Source organism: Sciurus carolinensis, chromosome 1 (assembly GCF_902686445.1).
Source record: "Sciurus carolinensis chromosome 1, mSciCar1.2, whole genome shotgun sequence".
Classification (NCBI taxonomy): domain Eukaryota; kingdom Metazoa; phylum Chordata; class Mammalia; order Rodentia; family Sciuridae; genus Sciurus; species Sciurus carolinensis.
Window position 1 is genome coordinate 158,996,023 of NC_062213.1, and position 8,039 is coordinate 159,004,061.

Below are 8,039 nucleotides of genomic sequence, written 5' to 3' on the forward strand. Positions count from 1 at the left end.
AAATGCAGCTTAATAATTATACTCAAGTAAATCCCTCAAGAGGGAGTCTTCATTTCATATATCTATAAACATTCATGTTGGAGGACAGCAGAGGTGTCGGCTTGTCTCAAACTAGTGACTGTAACTCAGCCAACACCAACAGTCTGGTTTGGCCTCCTTGAATCCACCCACCATAGCTCTGTGGAGACAGGGTGCAAATGTAGGGAGTAGCAATGCCTCAGCTGAATTGGCTCACGTGTACCAATTTCCTAGGACTACCACTAGAATGAACCATAAACTAGGTGGCTTAATGAAAGTGAATTCTCTTGATGTCCTGGAGGGAGATCAGGGCACTTATTGGTAGATCATGCTCACAGGAAGTATCTTGAGAATGCTTCCTTGCCCTTTTTAACTTCTGGGTTCCTGGAAATGCATGGTGTTCCTTAGCTTGTGGGGTCACTCCAAGACATCCTACCTTCATGTGTTCTGAATGTGTGATCTTTCAAGGACACCAGTGGTTGATTTAAGGGCGACTAATCTAGTATGACCTCATCTCAATTAACCTAATTACACCTATTTCCAATGTCACATTGAGATTCCAAGTAGACAGGGACTTGGGTGGGAGGAGAGATGCTATTTAATCTACAACCACCTACACCACTTTAGCTTTCAGATGATTATTAGTGAAGTGTGAAGAGGGGCTCTGTCCAACTTCTATCACCTCCCACAGGATATAAGTACCCAAGTCACTATCCAAATCACCTAGGTGAGAAATTGAGGCAGGAGGCTCACAAACTCAAGGCCAGCTTCAGCAACTTGGTGAGACCCTGAGTCAAAAGGGGCTGGGGGTGTAGCTCAGTGCAGAGAACTCTGTAGTTCAATCCCTAGAACTAGGGTGGGGAGCAATCAGGCCCCAATTTTGGACCTACGCATGCTACCTTATATGGCAGAAGGGACTCTGCAAAATTGACTCAATTAAGGATCCTTGACATGGGAAGATAAACCTGGTATCTGCATAGGTCCTAAATACAACTGTCCTTACACGAGGGAGTTACTTAGCCTCTGGGGAAGAACAGCATTGTGGTGACAAGGCAGACAGGAGTAACTTGGCATCTGACCAAAGGCCAAGGGATGCCAGCAGTCATCACAAGCTGGAAGAGGAAAGGAGTCTCCCTGAAGACTGACAGTGGTTTCAGTTAAATGTTAGTGATGTTGTATTTCTGGCTCCCAAAATGAAATTAAATTTCTATTGTTCTTAAGTCATCAAGTTTTGGTCATTTGTTATAGTGGCCATATAAACCTAAAACATCTAGTTAACAGTGTCATAGTAGTTACTTAAGATGTTACTAGGGGAAGCAGGGTGAGGAGGACGTGGGACATTATCTTTGCAACTTCCTGTACAATTTCACAAGAGTTCTTAAACGTGTGGGATTCTGTAAACCTGCCAAGGCAAGGTTGCAAGAGTAGAAAGATAATGGGGCAGCTGTGACTAACGGGTCCATTTTCCCAACTCATCCTCACAGCCCCAGACCAAATGCAGTAGCGCCTCACTTTCTAAGGTCTACATCAGGGGTGGGGAGTTCCGTGGTAGGGGGCTTTTCTAGCATGGGCATGATCCTGGGTTCAACCACCAGGCAGGACTGCAAAAAATAAAATCACTTAATAGGGAGTTCAACCAGGGTTGCTCTGAACCTGTAAGCCAGGAAGCAGGATTCTCATCTACTGAGAATTCTTATGTCTGCCTCATAAGATACCTCACAGAATCTTTGCAAAAAGCCTGCAAATGAATTAGCCCATAATCGACAAAGGCACCCAAGCCAGTGCAGAAGTGAGGGAAATTGCCTGGGGTCACACAGAAAAACTGGAGTGCAAAGCAGTTTAGCAGTAATCATTTTTGGGTGATTCTTGAAGAGAAAAGGAGAGGCCGAACACAGAACAGACCATTTAGAACAGGGGGGATAAGTGGAATATACTATGAAACTTCATAGCAAATGCTGCTAAAATGAGTAGTCACTTCCCTCTCCTTAATTTCTTCATTACCTATCCATTGCAAATTGATTCATTTCATTAACTGTTGAAAACATATCACATTAGGGGAGAGAATAGATCTGTGTATGGGTTCAGGCAATAAAATTAGAAAACAAACTACATACAGTAATGACAAACTACTTTTGAAAATGTAAAACACTTTTTTTCCAATAACAAATGAAGCATATTCAAATGAAAAAAGCTTTAATATAGATTCACACTGATAAATGATAAAAATTATGAAACATTCTTTTCTTGATACATCCAGCGTTTGCATTTTTCTATTCTAATTTACCTTGCCACCTTTTCCCCTGTGCTTTTCTATTACTTTTCCCATCTGTCACATGGACAGATTCCTTCTTCTCGCTCAGTAATACACAAACTTTACCCCTACGCAAGGTAGGAAAACTGCCACTAAATTTTTAAATTATACCCTTTAATCTTCCTAACATTTGGGTAATACCACTCCCTTCCCCTCATCCCCAAATAAGCAGTTAGCTACCCACCCTTCTGGATGGAGATGCGACGTTATATTTATTGATTTTCTAGATATATATGAATGCGAGGAAAGTGTGGCTTGCAGTCACCTATATATCATTAAAGTATATTTTCTAGTAATTCTTTCAAAGAGGGTACACAAGAAATAAACTTTCTGAATTCTTCAATATCAAAAAATACCTTTGTTTTACCCTGAAAATCAAATGCCAATTTGGCTGGATACAGGATTCTAGGTTGAAAGCCTTCCTCCTGAAGAACTTTGATGATATTGCTCCATTGACTTCTAGCATCTAGGGTGCCCAGTGACAAGTCTGCTGTCAACCTGATTCTTGTTCCTCTGTAGGTTATTTCTTTTCTCTCTCTAGAAGCTTTTATGATTTTCTCCTTATCACTGGAATTTAAAAACTTCACCAAGATGTGTCTAGGGGTAAGCCTGTTTTCATCAATCATGCTGGGTATTCGGTGAGCACTGACTATCCCAAGATTAGAATCTTGTAGCTCTGGAAAGTTTTCTTCAATTATTTCCTTAATTATGTCCTCTGCTCCATTCTCTTTATTATCTTTTTCTGGAATTCCTATCAAGCGTATGTTGGCACTTCTGAATCTATCCTCTCTATCTCTTAGCCTTTCTTTAGTAATTATCTGCTTGGCCATCTGTATTGTATCCTTAGAGAATTCTTCCATTTGATCATCTAGATTGTTCATTCTTTCTTCCAGTATGTCCATTCTACTACTCAGATCATCTATTGAATTGTTAGTTTCCAAGATATCTGGAAGGCATTTTTTTATATTTCTAATCTCCTCTTGCATCTCTCTGAAGGTACTGATCACAGTTCTTCTAAAGTTTTCTTCTGTTTCCTTGATGAGGTCTGCTTCTTTGGATGTTAACGCTTGTATCTGAAGAGTCTTACATGAAGCTTTCTCTGTTTTCCCTAAATACTTAGTAACTCCTGATGGGTCATTCAAATTTGTACAGGAGTGTCTTTTACGATCCTCATGACTTATCGCTCCTGATTTTGCGAGAGAGGTCAAATGTAAGGTCAGACAGCATGTCCCACTTCCTTGACTTCTGAGCATAGCGGCTTCCCTTCCACTCTGAGTTTTGTATACCATCTGGGGTTTCACCAGCTTTTTCTTCTCAGAGTCCCAAACAAAGTAACCAAAGGCAATATCCTTAAGTCCATATAAGGTCTCTTTTTTCTCAATCTGGTAGGTAGTCTTTACCTTTACTTGAGAAGACTTTCCTTGTTCCTCTTCCTCCTCTGACTCAGAATCCACTATCAAATCTATTAAAACAATCTCTGCATCATCTCTGGTTATTTCCTCAACTCCATTCTTTTTATCTACCACAGTAAGGCCCTGAAAAGTTGAGTACTGTTCCTCACATAATATTGAGTTATTGTCTCCCTCCTCTTCCTTCTCTGAGGTCTCTTCCCCCTCCTCTTCCTCCTCCTTCTCTGAGGTCTCTTCCCCCTCCTCTTCCTCCTCCTCCCCAGAGGCCTCTTCTTCTTCCTCCTCCATCCCAGAGACTTCCTCTTCCTCTGTCTCTGAGTCTTCTCCTTCCTCTTCAAACTTAGGGGTTCCTTTTTCCTTCCAATCTGAAAACTCTTCCTCCCGAGTCTCTAAGTTCTTCACCTCTGGCCTAGCAACTTTTACCTCTTTGATAAATAGGAAATGCAAGCCATCACTTGCTGCTCCTCCAGCTTCATGTTTTGAGTTTACTAGAGCTTTACCCTGAAAGTCAAAAGAAAAGTTATTTTTATAAATCATGTCTCTTACAGAATTAAAAATTTCACTTCACTCCCAAAATTTAATAACTACCACTCTGAAAATGACCCAAGTACTAGGAATATTGCTTAATTACTTATTTATTTTTTTATGGTGCTGGGGATCAAACCCAGGACTTTGTGCATGATAGGCAAGTGCTTTACCACTATTACATGTTTGTGAATGCCAAGTCCCCAAGCAAGTCAAGTTTCCCTATGATTATTCCAACACATTCATAGCTTTTAAGTAGTACTTACAACAGATTTTCATGAGGTCTTTACATCTACCTTTTTCCTTCTATAGCCCTAACCCCTGATGCATAACACACTTTAAATTACTACTTATTTTCATTCCTTGTCTATTTTTTTGCAATAAGACCTTGTAACCTATCTGAAGTTCATAACCTCCTTTGGGAAGATGATAAAAAAGAACTAAACCAAACTCACATTTTCCTTTTCCCCAAAGACCAAGGCAATTTTAACCATTTCCACTTGCAATTTAGCAACATTACTTGGAAGGAAAATAGGTTTTGGTTAGAAGTCTAGGCTTAAAACAAAACTATGTTCAAAGCTGCCATTTGGTATTGTGTCCTCAATTTTCCTTCTAAATTGGTCTACTAATTAAGAGCACTACTTTGGATTGTTGGGAGGGTCAAATAAGGCAATCAAGGTACTGAACTTTCAACAATTAATATAAATGCAATATAAATGTTGGGTCTTGTCACTGAAGCCTTTCATATGCTGTTGAGCTTTGTACTTATTCTGTTAGGAAAATTCCCGTTTGCAGCTGGCTAATTGCTACTTGTCCTGCAAACTTCTTAGATCCTTCAGCTACATTAGGTGCCTGATCTGTGTAAATACAGTTTAATTTCTAAAATTAAATGCGGATTCATAAATAATGTTGATTCAAATGTATCTTTTAATTCTAGATTCTGATTTTGCACAGGCTGTACTTGGCCATGAATACATAAGATGTTTATTGGAGAACCTGTCAAAACCATTGGCTTAGCCCAGATATGGTGGTGCATGCCTGTAATCCCAGTGGCTCAGGACCCTAAGCAATTTAGCAAGACCTTGTCTCTAAATAAAATATAAAAAGGGCTGGAGATGTAGCTCAGTGGTCGAGCGTCCCTAGGTTCAATCCCTGGTTTAAAAAAAAAAAAAAAAAAAAAACAATAAAAGGCAGCTTAAAAAATACAGGCCTCTGCAAGGTACACAAGTAACACATGCCTATAATCCCATGACTCTGGAGACTGAGGCAGGAGGATTGCAAGTTCCAGGCCAGCCACAACAATGTAAGGAGACTCTGCCTCAAAATAAAAGGTACTGGGGACATAACTCAGCAATCCCAGCACCACAAAAAATAGATTTCAATTTCTGGCTCAAGATGATGAATTTTACACATGTATTAGCTCCCACCTCTCTCTTTCTTCTCTCTTTTGCAGTGCCAGGATTGAAAGACAGGCCTTGAGCAAGCTCTTCACCACTGAGCTATGCTCCAAGCCTCTACCCTCTGGAAATGCTAAAAAGAGCCAAAAGAAGCAGACACAGCAATGCCATAACATTTTAGAAGGTAGAAAGCAAAGCCAAATAGAGCCAGGCAACCAACAGTGCAATAAAGAAAGTGAGAGATTGAACTGGATTTATACCACAGAATGACTAAAAACCTAAGGAACTGGCCACGTGCAGAATCTCTAAAAGTGCACTTGAAATATGACATTAGGTGAATGCCTTTCTCCCACCTCACAGATGACTGGGGGTCAGAGTACAATTCTAATAAATTGGAAAAATGAGGTATGTGCCCAGGCCTCATAGATCAGATTTCTACGTGTGTTAAAAACCTAAACATGAGGGCTGGGGAGATAGCTCAGCTGGTAGAGTGCTTGCCTCGCAAGCACCAGGCCCTGAGTTCGATCCCCAGGACCGCAAAAAAAAAAAAAAAAAAACAAAAAACCTAAACATGAAAAACAAAAACTGTAAAAGATAAAATACAAAATAGGGCTGGATCTCAGTGTTCCTGAGTTCAATCCCTGGTACCAAAAGAAAAAAAATAAGAAAACTATACCAATAAACATGCTGATGACCATGCTCTAACTCCAAGGGAAACTTAGAAATGCTTGGTAGAATTGTTTCCACATCTGTAAGAGGGAGCTGATGAACCTGTTGTTTGACAGGTAAATGAATATACACACACTTATATATTTATGTGCATGTGTGTCAACATGCAAAAGAAGATTTTGGGGACACAAAAGCAAGGGAATATTTAATACATGATTAGGGGTTTCTGGTTTACATTTCACTTAAAGGACACATTTGCAAAAGCTATTTTATTCAACAATTTTATTGATAAAAGTGTGTAAGTATGGACCAGGCACATTGCTGCATACCTGTAATCCCAGCTACCTGGGAGACTGAGGCAGGAAGAACCCAAGTTCAAGTCCCACCTGGGCAATTCAGTAGGATCCTATCTCAAAAATTTAAAAGGAGTTGGGGATGTAGTTCAGTGGCAGAGCACCCCCAAGTTCAATCCCTAGTAGCACACACACACACAAAAAGTGTTACAATTATGTTACAATACAATCAATACAATGTAAATTTAGACTACCTTTAAAAAGAATAAAATGAGAAGAATTTACATTTAAAAAAAAAAGTTGAGCGGGGCTGGGATGGTTAAAGGCCTATAATCCCAGTGACTCAGGAAGTCAAGGCAGGAGGATGGAGGATTGAGGTCAGCCTCAGCAATTTTGCAAGGCACCAACTCAAAATAAAAAAATTAAAACAAAAAAAAGGGGTGGGATGTAGTTCAGTGGTAAAGTGTCCCTGGGTTCAATTCTCAGCATCCAAAATAAATTAATATAAATGAAATATTTTAAGACAACGTCAAAGTCATTATTTTTAAGTCATGCTTTTTCTTTTATGGAATTGTCTCATAAAAATAATGATTCTCCTCCAGAATAACTGTACCAACTACTACTTACACTTTAGGCACTTTACATACTTATGTACTTACCCCTTTTACTGGCATCCCACGTCTTCTTCCTCCTTGATTTATTTTTTCATCCTGGGGGAGCACATCTTTCAGTAATTCTCTCACAAAAGGTTTCTGGCTGATAAATTTCCGTAAGCTTTGCAGGTCTGCAAATGTCTTTACTTCATCATCACATTTAAATGCCAATTTGACCTCACATAGAAATTCCGGTTCAAAACCATTTTCTCTCAGGACACTGAAGACGTCGCCCCACCGCTTACTGACATCCAGGGTTGCTGACCAGGGCTCTGCAGCCAGGGTAAGGACGGCTCCTTCATCTGCCTGCATTTCTTCTCTGGAGGCTTTTTCAGCCTTTTCTTTGTTACTGAAGCTCTCAAGCTTTTCTTCTCCTGGTTCTTTCACTAGTCCATCCTCCCTATCCTTTCTCTTCTCTTCGTCTGGAACTTGTAAGTGGTCATTGCAATTCCCATACGTGTCATCTTCAATATCCGAGGATTCTGCCGTCCCTTCCCCAGCTCTGCAATTTTGTGGCTCATTCTGGGATAATTTCTTCCCTCGATTGCCAGTGTACTTCTTGGTTTTGTCCAATTTACAAATCAGTTGGTCGATTTCCTTGCTTTTAAAAGGCAAGTTTTCAACACACTCAGCCATTTTAGAATTTTTCCCTTCTTTTTCCACCACCAACTCTGTTTTTGTTGAGCCTAAATCTTTTACTTTTTGCCACTCTTTCCTGCTGTCAGAGTTCTTTGAATCTTTTGTTTCAGATACTGTGCTTTTGA